Source organism: Aquarana catesbeiana, linkage group LG04 (genome assembly GCF_042186555.1).
Source record: "Aquarana catesbeiana isolate 2022-GZ linkage group LG04, ASM4218655v1, whole genome shotgun sequence".
NCBI lineage: Eukaryota > Metazoa > Chordata > Amphibia > Anura > Ranidae > Aquarana > Aquarana catesbeiana.
The window spans coordinates 344,473,251-344,490,904 of NC_133327.1; the positions used below are offsets into that span (position 1 = coordinate 344,473,251).

At 43.2% G+C, this 17,654-nt stretch overlaps 1 protein-coding gene across 4 annotated transcripts in view; it reads left to right on the forward strand.

The window, feature by feature from the left end:
- The first annotated feature begins 10,625 nt into the window (after positions 1-10,625).
- FUT9 (fucosyltransferase 9) overlaps positions 10,626-17,654 on the forward strand; it is a 322,302-nt gene continuing 315,273 nt past the window's right edge. For all 4 annotated transcript variants that reach the window (XM_073626959.1, XM_073626961.1, XM_073626960.1 and 1 more), the window contains exon 1: positions 10,626-10,835. The gene's annotated coding sequence lies outside the window, so the exon portion shown is untranslated. The remainder of the gene's footprint in view (positions 10,836-17,654) is intronic.

Genomic DNA, 17,654 nt, shown 5'->3' on the forward strand with positions numbered 1-17,654 from the left:
ATTTCTGCTATTAATGGACCCCTGGAAAGAGTAGGTCAATACATCGGCGGTCTCCTGAAGACAATGTTTCCTGCCTTGGAATCATATGTGAGAGACACTAAAGATGTCCTCAATAAACTCGATAACATGGAGATAGATGACAAATGGCTTCTTGTTGGTATCGATGTAGAATCATTATATACATCGATACCCCATGAGTGGCGATATAAGTCAGTGGAATTCTTCCTTGACAAATTCCATTTGGAGACGTTGCATTAAAATGTATTTATATTGGATCTTCTGAGTTTTGTTCTACACAACAATTTCTTCATTCATTCAATGATGTCTATTATCAACAAGTCAGGTCAGGTACTTCTATGGGTGCGCCATGGGTGCCTTCGTATGTGTGCCTGCACCTAGGGATGTGGGAGAAGTTGGTAGTCTATAGATCCGATCCCTATAATAGATTGGTGGGGTCCTGGATAAGATATATTGATGACATCTTGATGGTCTGGAAGGGAACCAAGATGGAGTTGCATGAATTCATAAATGGGTTAAATGACAATGACCATAATATAAGGCTTATATTTGTCTCAGACCCTGTCTCGATTCCCTTCCTTGATCTCAGGATTGCTAAAAAATATGGCCAGTTGATAACCTTTACCTTTCGAAAACCCATGGCAGCTAATACTCTACTTCAGACGGATAATTTTCATCATAGGTCCCTGGTCAAGGGTATTCCAATGGGCCAATTCCTCTGTATTAGAAGAAACTGTACAAGTGACATTCAATTTAAAAAGGAAGCTCATGAAATATATGCCAGATTTAGAGAGAGAGGCTATAGCCATAAGGTGTTATGGGCAGCGAAGAAAAGGGCAATGAATAAGGATAGATCCACACTTTTAGAGCAACAAAGCCATCCTTTACCCCCCTCTCCCCTCCTAAGACAGATCCGACGAGAAGAACCCGTGAGATTCATCACACAATACGGTTCACAATGGCCACAAGTAAGGGAGATTCTAAATAGGCATTGGTCTACCCTCTCCCGATGCCCTACTCTGTTGGGCATTGTGGGAGATTATCCACATATGATGGGACGAAGAGCTCAGTATCTCTCTGACATGCTCGCTCAGTCTGGGATCATTCAGACAACAAATAACTCTTGACTGACGAACTTCCCTAGAACCACTGGCATGTTCGCATGTGGGCACTGCCAGATCTGTAGGTTTGTTGAACGTACCAAGGTTTTCTCCGATGTGAACAACAGTAAAGTCTATATGATCAAAAGTTTAATTGTGCCACCACAAAAGTAATTTACAGCTTGCAATGCCCTTGCAATAAGACCTATATAGGTAAGACTAAACGTCCACTCCGTGTCTGCATTGGCGAACACCTAGGAGACATTAAACATAAGGAACCTAAAAGTCCACTGGCCCAGCACTTTCTCCTTCACCATCAATCCGAACCTGACAGACTGATGGTTAAGGGGATTTATGCTTTAAAACTTAGCAAAAGATGGGGTGACTTTGATAAAGTGCGCCTCCAAAAAGAAAAATTCTGGATTTATAAATTAAATACTTTAATGCCACATGGACTCAACAAGGAGCTTAATTTACAGCTCTTTTTGGACTAGGCTCTGTGTCTCCATGTGGCACATGTATTTTGTTTTCAGTATTTTGCATCTTTATTGGTATCTTTGATCCCATGGTTGTATACCAAATGGAATGCCTTTGTTATATATTGATGTCAGGGAAGGTTCCATCCGCTGATGACACTGCCTGATATTTGGCATGCAGTACTGTGGTCCACCAGCAGGTGTCTCCTGGCAGTCTGGAACTGTCAGGGGAGCTTTCCCCTGTTGGTAGTATTATGTGATCTTTGGGCCGCAGTACTGGCGTCCACCAGCGGGTGGTTCCTGGCAGTGTGGGGCCAACATCATCTCCTGCAATCAGGCATCACCTGAGTCTGATTGAGATGTGTATAAATATCCGGCAGACACACTTATGCCTTGCCTTGGTATCTTCCTTGTCACTTTCATATTAATGTATGCCCTGATCAACCAGACTTAAAACTAAAGGCATATTTTTTATTTATTTTGACTAGAGTGAGGGAGGGTTATAACCCCCTGTCAGGTATTTATTGTCACCTGGGTCCCATTGGGGAGATTTATCTTCATTTCCTGCCCATAATTAAAACAGGAAGTGAAAGGAAATCCCTCCAAAGTGAGGGAATCACTGGTTATCATCAGAACTAGTGTCCTCATCGGAAGATTTCCCCCTCTGTTCTTTTTCTGATGTCAACCCAAAATTTGGGATTTTCTTTAAATTCCATTCTCTGTGATAACTGTACACAAAACAAACAGAGAGGGTGAGTCTCCCCAACAGGTGCACAGACACTAACAAAAACCTGACAGGTGTTATAATCACTCTCTATTCGGTCTAAAACTAAAAAAAGAGCTTTTAGTTAAACTTTATTTCCATCTTAAAGGGGTTGTAAACCTTCATGTTTTTTCACCTTAAAGCATCCTATGCATTAAGGTGAAAAAACACCTGGCAGTGACCGGCCCCCTAGCCCAAGACCCCCCCCCCCCCCCGTTTTTACTTACCTGAGCCCTGGAACTTGACCCGACGGGGACGCGCTGTCTCTCTGCCTGGGGTTCTCGGCTCTTGATTGGATAGATTGATAGAAGCGCAGCCATTGGCTCCCGCTGCTGTCAATCGAATCCAATGACGCGGACGCCGGGGGTGGGGCCGAGTCATACATTTAGCGGCTACAGATGCCGAATGCTGGACTCGGGAGCGCACCCACAAGGTAACCCCCTCGGGAGAGCGCTTCTCCTAGGGGGTTATCTGATGTGGGGAGGAGCCGCGAGAGCCGTCGGGGGACCCCAGAAGACAAGGTTCGGGCCACTCTGTGCAAAACGAGCTGCACAGTGGAGGTAAGTATGATATGTTTGTTATTTAAAAAAAAACGAACCCTTACAATCACTTTATTGTTTTGCTGACAACTTAGTTTTTTTTCCCTGCGTGAGCTGTAATGTAGCTCTCCTGAAATAAAATGCATACATTCACATTGAGCGCTAGCATTTCACTATATTACATAAAAGTCACAGTAATATGATATAATTTGAATAAGCAAACTTTGTTGATTATGATTTTGGAATAAATATTTTCGAGAGTACATTGGGGAAAAAGTACAAGAAAATGTATTTTTTCAATTTTTTCTGCTATTTATTCCCAATAAAAACAAATGTAACCAGATTTGCTGCTAACTTAAAGCCCTATCTGTCCAGAAAAAAATTGTTAAATAATACATTAGCGTAGACTATAAAATCTTAAATATAATGTGTGGAATGGAGAAACTAAAAAACGATGTGAAACTCAAGGGGGTTTAGAGAGAAAAAAGGGATGGAAGTGGTTAACAAAAACAAGTGACTTGTGAGTGTTGCAGAACCTCTCCTACAATATCAGGTAGTGAGAATTAAAGTGACAGAAACTGACAAGCAATCAACTGCTGACATTCTGGTATATGACAAGTTCAGAAAAACAGTATGGAAGGAGTAGAATATACAACCTCTGCAGTGCTGCAATCAACAAAACATCTATGAACTTCAGCAGCGTGCTCAGTTCACTAAGATGCATGAGTAATTTATTTGCATTGCTTATTTTATCGCATAATAATTTTCTTTGCATGGAACAAATTTAAATACAGATTTGATGAAAGAACAACTATGCATTTTTTTTTGTATAAATACACCTCATTATGTTTTTACCATGAAAATGATATATACCTACTGATAACTTCTATTTCTCATCAATTAATACTTTATCACATAGGTCTCATTAGTCAGTATCGTGCCTCCACATTTAATGGTGCCTGCTCCCCTCAACAGAAACCTCATAGAACCATATGATCATTGTCAAGTAGCTTGTGGGATCAACTTTCTCTTCCCGCTGCTGCCTCCCAGCCCTTTAATGCCCCGTACACACGGTCGGACTTTCCAACGTAAAATGTGCGATCGGAGCTTTTTGTCGGAAATCCTGACCGTGTGTAGGCTCCATCGGACAGTTTCCATTGGAATTTCTGTAGCACAAAATTTGGGATCTGGTTCTCAAATTTTCCGACAACAAAATTTGTTCTCATAAATTCCGATTGTGTGTACACAATTCCGACGCACAAAGTGCCACACATGCTCAGAATCAAGCAGAAGAGCCGCACTGGCTATTGAACTTCATTTTTCTCGGCTTGTCGTAAGTGTTGTACGTCACTGCATTCTTGTCGTTTGATTGTAAAGTTCCAGATTGCAAATAAGCATCCGGAAATTTCCAGTCTCTGCCAGTGACTGTGCTGGAAGCGCTCTCAGCACAGAAAAGTGTTTACATAGGGCTGCATATATACACGGTCTCTCTAAATTAAAGCCCACCCACCAAGAGGACGCATATTTGCATACCATCGGCAGCAAGAGCACCTAGTATAAAATCTTTAACCACTTGCCGACTGGGCCATAGCCGAAAGACGGCTACAACGCAGTCAGCTTATTCTGGGTGGGCGTCCATGGACGTCCTCGCAGAATGTTGCTCTCACGTGCCCCCTGGGGCGCGCTCCCGCAAACATCCATGACCACCAGGTCCGGAAGACCCAGCGCATCACAGATCGTGGTAAATGGCGACTTGTAGCGGCCGTTTACCACGTGATCGCTCCGTCAAATGACGGAGTGATCACTTGTAAACAAACCGGCGTCATGTCATGATGCCGGTTCCTCCCTCCCCTCTCTGTACCGATCTGTACAGTGCGAGGGGAAGAGATCGTTTTTAGCAGCGCTGTGGGCTAGATCTGTAGTGCCACAGCGCTGCTCAGTGCCCATACTGTGCAATACTCTCCAATAATGTGCAATACTCTGCCAATACTCTCCAATAATGTGCAATACTCTGCCAATACTCTGCAATAATGTGCAATACTCTGCAATTATGTGCAATACTCTGCCAATACTCTGCAATACTGTGCAATACTCTGCCAATACTGTGCAATACTCTGCAATACCCTGCAGTACTCTGCAATACCCTGCAATACCCTGCAATACTCTGCAATACCCTGCAATACCCTGCAATACTCTGCAATACCCTGCAATACCCTGCAATACTCTGCAATACCCTGCAATACCCTGCAATACCCTGCAATACTCTGCAATACCCTGCAATACTCTGCCAATACTCTGCAATACCCTGCAATACTCTGCCAATACTCGCCAATACTCTGCCAATACTCACCAATACTCTGCAATAAATTTTAACAGAAACAAAGATTTTTTTTTTTTAACGAATTTTCAGTCTTTTTTGATTTATAGCGCAAAAAATAAAAAACCCAGCAGTGATTAAATACCACCAAAAGAAAGCTCTATTTGTATGAAAAAAAAGGACAAAAATGTCATATGCGTACAGTGTTGCATGACTAAGTAATTGTCATTCAAAATGTGAGAGCACCAAAAGCTGAAAATTGGTCTGGTTAGGAAGGGGGTTTAAGTGCCCAGCTGTCAAGTGGTTAATCTGTATTAAACCCTTTATGACAAATGGGAAAACAAATCCTAACTCCTGAACACAGTTTTGCAACTTTGACATGCGTTAATAAATTGTACATATCATAACAACTACCTGTGTATCCAGGTGAATTATACCTTGTTTCTTTCAGGACAAATTAGACTTTCATTTGGTGGTAAGTGGCAATGGATATCTCCAAATTTATTTTTATTACCAAAGAAAAACTGGCACAAAATAGTTAAAAAAAAGATTTTGTATTTTTTTTTTTTGCTATTATTATAACTACCGCCAAAGAACAACCGCAAATACATTTTCCTGCTCCTAACAATCACAATACCCCATGTGTGTATATTATTTGTTGTCTGTACCCAAAGTACAGTGCAGAAACAATAGTGTACTTTTTTTTATCCTAAAGTGTTACTAAACCCACAACAGTAAAATCAGTCTGTACAGTATATGCAGTAAAGCATGCTTGTTATACTCACTGTGGAACCTAAGGGGTTAATTCTCTGCATTGTGTAAAAAGGCTGTTTGATCCTGTCTTCTCCAATTCTCCCCTTTTTCCACAGTCCCCAAACCATTTCCTGATAGAACAGAGCCTTGGGGGCAAGCTGCACATGCTCAGTTTGGTGTATATTGTTAGAGAGTTTTTTTTTTTTTGCTTGCTTGGGAGAGTGCAGGTGACCAAAACAGAGCCAATCAGCACTATCCAGATAGAGCGTCAGGGGTCCTGCAGCCTCACAGGACAATTGGGTGAGAATGAAGCCTCCTCCTACAAGTTTTAACCAGACACTGATAGAAGTGTATAAGCAGCATAGCTGCTGCTGAGAAAAGGTATTTGGCATTTTATATTTACTAAAACTAGATATAGTGAATGCAGGGTCCTGGGTTCAGTAACAATTTAAAACACACTAACTGACACTAATTTTTTTAATGTTTTTTTCTTAATCCTACCTAAAATACCCTGACCTTTGACCCTTCCCCTAACAATGACACTGCGCTAGATCATCCCTGATCTACCCTTTTTTTTTTATCTCATTTGTTTTTGTTTACATTGTTCTCCTTTAGCAGGAGAAAAAGATACAATGTATCTTTTCTCCATTCAACAAGAGAAAAAAAACACAGTTGGGCTGCCCAGTGAATGATCACTGGGATAGATAATCAGAGGCTATCACAGCGATTAGGTGATCAGGTACCCGCCTTGCTGGTTCCCAATTGTTTGTACGGGATCTAGGGCTCTTGGTGAAAGCATGGTCGCTGTGCTGGTAGTGTGCAGTGCAGCGTGCTTCAAGCGCAAACATGTGAACACGTGTATGCGGCCCCTTGGAAAAAGACCTGCTTCTGTGAGGCCACATATTTATGTACACGTGGTTGGGGAGAAGGGGTTAATATTACGTTCCTGTAAACGCATGCACAACAGGACAGGGAAAGAAGGGGTGAGCAGTGTGAACCAAACAGGCTTAACTGCATTGCACAATGCTGGTAATCTAATATGAGGAGCTAGTTGACATGAGAGGAGAACATTCAGCGATAATCTCAGTAATGTACTAATGTTATTTTATTGTCCAATGAAGAAGCTGAGGGAGGGTCAGTGACCAAACTTTATTGCTTTACCACTTCCCGCCCAACGACGTCATATGATGTAGTCGATTTTGAGTGGGGATATCTGAATAATGGGTGAAGCTACAGGCATCATTCAGATACTGTATCTTCTTTTAGAGCCGGCGATTCCCTGCACTATAAGAACAATCACAGCGGCTGTTCGGCCGCTTGATCATCCAGTTCAGCGGGAGTGAACGTCCCCCCCTCCCGCCGCCCTCCGATCGTACGGTAGAAGAAATCGCTCCATGCCGGAAGTTTACCATAGAGAATCCGCCTCTATGATCTTTTGGAGGCCAGGCACGATGTTGTGACGTCACGCCCTGCCTCTGCATTTGAAAAAAGTAAGCCAGGATCCTTCTTTTTTTTTTTTTTTCAGGCTTCCCAGCCTAGAGGCAGGATGTGGGGACTTATTGGATGTTTACATTCCTTTTAATGGGAATAAAAGTGATAAAAAAAAAGTAAAAAGAAAGTGTCAAAATAGAAAAATTAAAGTTAAATAAACAATAAAAAAAAAATTAAGGCACCCCCGTGTGCTCACGCGCAGAAGCGAACGCATATGTAGGTCGTGCCCACATACATAAAGGACGTTCAAACCACAAATGTGAGGTATCGTTGCGAACGTTAGAGCGAGAGCAAGAATTCTAGCCCTGGGCCTCCTCTGTAACTCTAAACATGTAACCTGTAAAAAATTTTAAAGCGTTGCCTATGGGGATTTTTAAGTACCAAACTTTGGCGCCATTCCACGAGTGTGCGCAATTTCAAAATGTGACATGTTAGGTATCTATTTACTCGGCATAACATCATCCTTCACGTTATGCAAAAAAAATTGGGCTAACTTTACTATTTTTTATTTTTAAATGCACGAAACTGTTTTTTTTTCTTTAAAAAATAGCACTATTAAAAAGTTACTGTGCAAATACCTTGCGGGATAAAAAGTTGCAACAACCACCATTTTATTCCTTAGAGTCTCTGCTAAAAAAAAACATATTTAATGTTTGGGGGTTCTGAGTAATTTTCTAGCAAGAAAATGTTGATTTTTACATGTAGCCATACAACTGTATGGCTGAACTCGCATTGCTCAGACATCGCATGTGATCGGCACCTGCAGTGCGGGAACGAATCACATGCGATCTCTGGGACCGCAGCAGTGTGAACCCAGGCTGAGAGGAATTCTCTTCAGCTTGAAGAACCAGCTGAAATTTGCTTTATGGGTGGCTCTGTTGGCCTCCTCCTACTTGACATGGTTTGACTGAGAAGTCAAAGGAGCTGGGTACAAAAATTGCCAGCTGAACAACAGCTGCATCCAATGAGACACAGCTGCTGTTCAGGTACTCTGACAGCTGCTGCTGGCAGCTGTCAACATACAATAGTCTAGAACAGCCTTTCTCAACTTTTTTACCCAAAAGGAACCCTTGCAATCATTTTCAGGTCTCAGGGAACCCCTGCTAAAAATAGTCCATTGGTGGTCTTTGGGAATTTGCTCTTTCCCTTGGTGGTGGACAGTAGGAAGAATGCTCCCTTTACAGACATGGCTCTGGCTCTATCAAGTGGTGTTGGACCTGGAACTAAGCAGGCACTGTCACATGATAGGTCAGTTAGCCACAGCTTAAGGAACCCTTGGCCACCTCTGGAGGAACCCTAGGGTTCCACGAAACCCTGGTTGAGAATGTCTGGTCTAGAAGGAGGATTTGTCTATCCGTGCTGTATAGTGTGAATGGAGGATTTTGTTAGAGAAAAAAAATCTATCAGTGTGTGTCTAGCTGTAGGACAATTGCCCAAAGGTTTCCCAAATTGTATTGTTGTCTATGTGTAATTGCTGGGGAGGTCTACCTCTCTCTATTTGTCCCACGTTTAACCATTGTCATTGAGACAGAAAGTGATGGCAAATCCAAAATTTACCAGTTGTTCTGGCAACAACTGTAACATTTTGGATTTGCCATCACTTTCTGTCTCTTCAGCAATGATCAGCTGGACAAACAGGGTGGATCTCCCCTGCGAGGACACCTAGATAGCAATTAAAGAGGAGGCCCAGCCTAGGGTTGCCTCCTCATCCCTTTAAACCCGAAGACATTAATTACACAAGTTCTGTGGCTGATTAAGGTGATAATTAAACTCATGTGGCGCCTTATCTGCATTTAATCAGCCACAGAACCTGTGTAATTAATATGTGTTTGGGTTTAAAGGGATGAGGTGGCAACTCTAAGTCCAGCCCCCCCCCCCTCCCCCCCACACACACACACAAAAATTAAAAGTCAGCAGCTACAAATACTGCAGCTGCTGACTTTTAATATATGGACATTTACATGTTGGCACCCCAGCCGATCTTTGGATCGGCTGTCGGGTGCAGCCGCCACCATTCCTGGCTGCCTGTTTTAACCTGCAAAATGCTGACCCACTGTGCCGCAACCTTGGCGTTTCAGAGGGTGTCTGACAACCAGTGAGGGGGAGACATGTCACCTCTTTGCCACCTGTTTTAACCCACAAAATGCTGACTCACTGTGCCGCAACCTTGGCGTTTCAGAGGGTGTTTGACAGGTGGGGAGGAGGCGATATGCCACCTCTTCACTGCCTGTTTTAACCCACAAAGTCCTCGCTGCCTGTTTTAACACACAAAATGCTGACCCACTGTGCCGCAACCTTGGGGTTTTACATGGTGTTTGACAGGCGGTGAGGAGGAGACATGTTGCCTTCTTGCCAGCTGTTTTAACCCTCAAAATGCCAGTCCACTGTGCTGCACTGTGCATTTACATGAATAAGTACCAACATGTGTTCTAAATGCTTGCTTTTGCACAAGGAGAAAAATCCTGGACTGCCGCACTCCATGCAAAAACATCTTTATTGAAAAAATGCAATAAAATCCAAAATAGCAAACAAAACAAAAAGAAGATATCTAACGCGTTTCACATTCAAAGATGCTTTTACTGCTGCCTGCATGAACTTGGTTGGACAAGAGTGTGATCAGTGTTGTGTGGTGGGTGTCTGGATAGTATATGTATTTCAGGGGTGCTATCTATCTATCTCTCTCTCTCTAGAGAGAGAGAGAGATATATATATATATATCTATAGATCTATAGATATATCTATAGATCTATAGATATATATAGATATACATAGATATCTATATCTATCTATCTATCTATCTATCTATCTATCTATCTATCTATCTATCTATCTATCTATCTATCTATCTATCTATCTATATATATATCTATAGTGGTGCCCATGCACATGTAGTGGCGGTGTGCAGTGTACCATCTGGAGTGGCTCCAGGGATGACTACCTGTACACTATACACACATATGGCTCTCCTCCTCACACCACATATACCAGCCATGTCTACACAACAACCCGGGAACCTGCCAGCACAGCTACTAGTGTTCCCCTACTAAATCCTCCATATTCCGGGCCAGCTGCCCCCTTCTACAACCTGCCATGGCACACGAGGGGGAGGGCTGGACCAATCACCACCGAGCCCCCCCAGGTGCGTCCGTCTCCCAGTCATCATATAGAGGGGGAGATGCGCGTGCACGGTGTCAGTGCGCGGCCCCGCGCCTCTCATCCCTCCTCCAGGTCCCGTGTTCTCTCCCCGTACTCCGGGCTGCAGCCTGTCGATGCTGAATAGGGGAGAGATGGAGGCAGCGCCGAGCACTGGGAGCTCCGAGCCCCGCTCCGCCGAGCCGTACATGTAGGAAGGACAGTCCTCAGAGCCCTTCACCCGGGGTAAGTCATGGGGGCCACCCCCTCAATGTCATCCATTCCATCCATCCCTGACTGACTGCAATCATCAGCCATCCTCTACATCCCAACAATGCATGGAGGATGGAGCTCTCCTCCGACACATTCCCCCTCATCCGAGGATCTCTGTCTACTACCCATTATTACTACAAATATGGACCACTTACCTGTCTACTAGCCATTATTAGTACAAATATGGACCACTTACCTGTCTACTACCCAACCACTACAGATATGGACCACTTACCTGTCTACTAGCCATTATTACTACAAATATGGACCACTTAACTGTCTACTACCCATCATCACTACAGATATGGACCACTTACCTGTCTACTACCCATTATTACTACAGATATGGACCACTTACCTGTCTACTACCCAACCACTACAGATATGGACCACTTACCTGTCTACTAGACATCATTACTACAAAGATGGACCACTTACCTGTCTACTACCCAACCACTACAGATATGGATCACTTACCTGTCTACTAGCCATTATTACTACAACTATGGACCACTTACCTGTCTACTACCCAACCACTACAGACATGGACCACTTACCTGTCTACTACCCATCATTAATACAGATATGGACCACTTACCTGTCTACTACCCAACCACTACAGATATGGACCACTTACCTGTCTACTACCCATCATTACTACAAATATGGACCACTTACCTGTCTACTACCCAACCACTACAGATATGGACCACTTACCTGTCTACTACCCATCATTACTACAAATATGGACCACTTACCTGTCTACTACCCAACCACTACAGATATGGACCACTTACCTGTCTACTAGCCATTATTACTACAAATATGGACCACTTACCTGTCTACTACCCAACCACTACAGATATGGACCACTTACCTGTCTACTACCCAACCACTACAGATATGGACCACTTACCTGTCTACTACCCATCATTACTACAAATATGGACCACTTACCTGTCTACTACCCAACCACTACAGATATGGACCACTTACCTGTCTACTACCCATCATTACTACAAATATGGACCACTTACCTGTCTACTACCCAACCACTACAGATATGGACCACTTACCTGTCTACTAGCCATTATTACTACAAATATGGACCACTTACCTGTCTACTACCCAACCACTACAGATATGGACCACTTACCTGTCTACTACCCATTATTACTACAAATATGGACCACTTACCTGTCTACTACCCAACCACTACAGATATGGACCACTTACCTGTCTACTACCCATTATTACTACAAATATGGACCACTTACCTGTCTACTACCCAATCACTACAGATATGGACCACTTACCTGTCTACTACCCAACCACTACAGATATGGGCCACTTACCTGTCTACTACCCAACCACGACAGATATGGACCACTTACCTGTCTACTACCCAACCACTACATATATGGACCACTTACCTGTCTACTACCCATCATTACTACAGATATGGACCACTTACCTGTCTACTACCCAACCACTACAGATATGGACCACTTACCTGTCTACTACCCATCATTACTACAGATATGGACCACTTACCTGTCTACTACCCATCATTACTATAGATATGGACCACTTACCTGTCTACTACTCAACCACTACATATATGGACCACTTACCTGTCTACTACCCATCATTACTACAAATATGGACCACTTACCTGTCTACTACCCAACCACTACAGATATGGACCACTTACCTGTCTACTACCCATCATTACTACAAATATGGACCACTTACCTGTCTACTACCCAACCACTACAGATATGGACCACTTACCTGTCTACTACCCAACCACTACAGAAATTGACCGCTTACCTGTCTACTACCCAACCACTACAGATATGGACCACTTACCTGTCTACTATCCATCATTAATACAGATATGGACCGCTTACCTGTCTACTACCCATCATCACTACAAATATGGACCACTTACCTGTCTACTACCCACCATCACTACAAATATGGACCACTTACCTGTCTACTACCCATCATTACTACAGACATGGACCACTTACCTGTCTACTACCCAACCACTACATATATGGACCATTTAGCTGTCTACTACCCAACCACTACAGATATGGACCACTTACCTGTCTACTACCCAACCACTACAAATATGGACCACTTACCTGTCTACTACCCATCATCACTACAAATATGGATCACTTACCTGTCTACTACCCAACCACTACAGATATGGACCACTTACCTGTCTACTACCCATTATCACTACAAATATGGACCACTTACCTATCTACTACCCAACCACTACAGATATGGACCACTTACCTGTCTACTACCCATCATCACTATAAATATGGACTACTTACCTGTCTACTACCCAACCACTACAGATATGGACCACTTACCTGTCTACTACCCAACCACTACAGATATGGACCACTTACCTGTCTACTACCCATCATCACTACAGATATGGACCACTTACCTGTCTACTACCCAACCACTACAGATATGGACCACTTACCTGTCTACTACCCAACAACTACAGATATGGACCACTTACCTGTCTACTACCCAACCACTACAGATATGGACCACTTACCTGTCTACTACCCAACAACTACAGATATGGACCACTTACCTGATTATAACCCATCATTACAACAGATATGGACCACTTACATGTCTACTACCCAACCACTACAGATATGGACCATTTACCTGTCTACTACCCATCATCACTACAGATATGGACCACTTACCTGTCTACAACCCATCATCACTACAGATATAGACCACTTACCTGTCTACTACCCAACAACTACAGATATGGACCACTTACCTGTCTACTACCCATCATCACTACAGATATGGACCACTTACCTGTCTACTAACCAACCACTACAGATATGGACCACTTACCTGTCTACTACCCTTTATCACTACACACATGGACCACTTACCTGTCTACTACCCATCATCACTACAGATATGGATCACTTACCTGTTTACTACCCAACCACTACAGATATGGACCACTTACCTGTCTACTACCCAACCACTACAGATATGGACCACTTACCTGTCTACTACCCAACCACTACAGATATTGACCACTTACCTGTCTACTACCCATCATTACTACAGATATAGATTACTTACCTGTCTACTACCCATCATCACTACAGACATGGACCACTTACCTGTCTACTACCCATCATCACTGCAGATAAGGACCACTTACATGTCTACTACACCACACCACCTGACACTGACCACTTACCTGTCTACTACTCATCATCACTGCAGACATGGACCACTCACCCTCCTCCTACACCACACCACCTGAGACTGACCACTTACCTGTCTTCCTGCTACCCATTATCTATCTATCTATCTATCTATCTATCTATCTATCTATCTATCTATTCTTCCAGTATCTATGTATTTATCTATATACAATATACACAGTATCTCACAAAAGTGAGTACACCCCTCACATTATTGTAAATATTTTATTATATCTTTTCATGTGACAGCACTGAAGAAATAACACTTTTCTACAATGTAAAGTAGTGAATGTACAGCTTGTATAACAGCGTAAATTTGCTGTCCCCTCAAAATAACTCAACACACAGCCATTAATGTCTAAACTGCTGGCAACAAAATTCAGTACACCTCTAAGTGAAAATGTCCAAATTTGGCCCAATTAGCCATTTTCCCTCCCCGGTGTCATGTGACTCGTTAGTGTTACAAGGTCTCAGGTGTGAATGGGGAGCAGGGTTCAGGTGTGTTAAATTTGGTGTTATCGCTCTCACTCTCATACTGGTCAATGAATGTTCAACATGGCACCTCATGGGAAAGAACTCTCGAGGATCTGAAAAAAAGAATTGTTGCTCTACATAAAGATGGCCTAGGCTATAAAAAGATTGCCAAGGCCCTGAAACTGAGCTGAGGTACAGTGGCCAAGACAATACAGTGGTTTAACAGGATAGGTTCCACTCAGAACAGGCCTCACCATGGTCGACCAAAGAATTTGAGTGCCCCTACTCAGTGTCATATCCAAAGGTTGTCTTTGGGAAATAGAAGTATGAGTGCTGCCAGCATTGCTGCAGAGGTTGAAGGGGTGGGGGGTCAGCCTGTCAGTGCTCAGACCATATGCCACACACTGCATCAAATTGGTCTGCATGGCTGTCGTCCTAGAAGGAAGCCTCTTCTAAAGATGATGCACAAGAAAGCCCGCAAACAGTTTGCTGAAGACAAGCAGACTAAGGACATGGATTACTGGAACCATGTCCTGTGGCAGAGGTGTAGCTTGAAGCTTGTGGGCCCCGATGCAAAAGTTGACCTGGGACCCCCCACTACTTCCAACATGCATGCAGATACACCCACTGCACGCCAGGGTACTCAAAGTGGCTTAAGAATTTTGAGTTCCCAGAGTTAATCTTTACATCAGAGGACAGGGATCACCGCTGCTGAATCAGAGCACAGGGATCACCGCTAGAGAATCAGAGGACAGGGACCCCTGGCAGGTCACTTGGCAGAGCTCCTTTCCCATTCCAGCACTATACAGCTCCTCTCCCCCCACTACACAGGGCTGAAATCACATTCCTTTACACACAGTCTGTCAGTCTTCACAGGGTGTATCTGGCTTTTATGTTGCCCTTCTGACCTGTGAAATTCTCTGGTCAGAATGGCAGTGTAGTTGCAGTAGGCAGATACACCCTGTGCAGATCGTGGCTGACTGGCTGGGTTGTAAAGGAATGTGTTTCAGCCCTGCAGAGGAGGAACAGTATTGAGTGCTATAATGGGAAAGGAGCTCAGCAGCCGGGCATAGCATTCAGGGTGGAGGGGGTGGTCAGGGGACTTTGGGGGGGGGCAAATTAAATCTGGGAGGGCAAAGCCATGTGACACAAAATCTGGAGCCTGCATTCCATTTTGCCAGCACACAGCAGTCACATCCCCATCCTGGGCTGTTCTCACCTCGTGCTCCTCTCCATTCAGGAAATGGCTCACAGCTTCTCCCCAGCCACTGGGGAGGGGGTGTGGACTGTGGAAGGCAAAGTAGAAGCCAAGTACTGGAGCGTGGCTTTGGAGCCCTAGGACAGATCAGAGCTGGATTTTATGGAGGATATGATAATATGACAGGAAGGCTGAGGCTGCAGGGGCCCCCTGGAGCTAGGGGCGGGGTTGCGATTGTGACTCCTGCAACTCCTTATGCTACGCCCATGTCCTGTGGTCTGATGATACCAAGATGGTGTCAAGCGTGTGTGGCGGCAAACAGGTGAGGAGTACAAAGACAAGTATGTCTTGCCTACAGTCAAGCATGGTGGTGGGGGTGTCAGGGTCTGGGGCTGCATGAGTGCTGCCGGCACTGGGGAGCTACAGTTCATTGAGGGAACCATGAATGCCAACATGTACTGTGACATACTAAAGCAGAGCATGATCCCCTCCCTTCAGAGACTGGGCCGCAGGGCAGTATTCCAACATAACGACCCCAAACACACCTCCAAGATGACCACTGCCTTGCTAAAGAAGCTGAGGGTAAAGGTGATGGACTGGCCAAGCATGTCTCCAGACCTAAACCCTATTGAGCATCTGTGGGGCATCCTCAAATGGAAGGTGGAGGAGCACAAGGTCTCTAACATCCACCAGCTCTGTGATGTCGTCATGGAGGAGTGGAAGAGGACTCCAGTGGCAACCTGTGAAGCTCTGGTGAACTCCATGCCCAAGAGGGTTAAGGCAGTGCTGGAAAATAATGGTGGTCACACAAAATATTGACACTTTGGGCCCAATTTGGACATTTTCACTTAGGGGTGTACTCACTTTTGTTTCCAGCTGTTTAGACATTAATGGCTGTGTGTTGACTTATTTTGAGGGGACAGCAAATTTACACTGTTATACAAGCTGTACACTCACTACTTTACATTGTAGTAAAGTGTAATTTCTTCAGTGTTGTGACATGAAAAGATATAATAAAATATTTACAAAAATGTGAGGGGTGTACTCACTTTTGTGAGATACTGTATTTATCTATTCTTTGTCTTACTTAGGCTGGTCATACATTATACAATTTTCTTATTCAATTTCCTTTAGATTTACCTTCAACTATGCAGTACAAGGGCCTGCCTGATTGCATGCAAATTGAAAGTGTTTAGGTTTGACCTCATATTATATGGTTTTGGTAAATCTAAAGGAAACTTGTACAAGAAAATTGTATAATGTATGGCCAGCCATACTTTCATTCTATCTATCTATCTATCTATCTATCTATCTATCTATCTATCTATCTATCTATCTATCTATCTATCTATCTATCTATCTATCTATCTATCTATCTATCTATCTATCTATCTATCTATCCTTTACATTTTTTTCCTTCTTTCTTTCAAATCAATCTACCTGTCCAACATCTTTCTTTCTTTCTTTCTTTCTTTCTTTCTTTCTTTCTTTCTTTCTTTCTTTCTTTCTTTCTTTCTTTCTTTCTTTCTTTCTTTCTTTCTTTCTTTCTTTCTTATCATGTAATTTACAAAATCCATCACAGGCAGGTACAATAATTCAGTGTGTATTTTAAAATGTATTCCAGATTTGGTAATTGTGTGGTGTATAGTATTTGTGTTTGTAACACATGAAATCCAGGAGCATGGTTATGTAGCACACTTTTTTGTTTGTTTGTTTTTGTTTTTTGCAGTTATTTTTTAATCCTTTGTATATGATTTGCATGCAGATAGTATCACTTCTCCTATTTCTCATTGGGTGTTATACATAACTTTGGAGATCTAAGATTGACTTTGAATTTTTTGG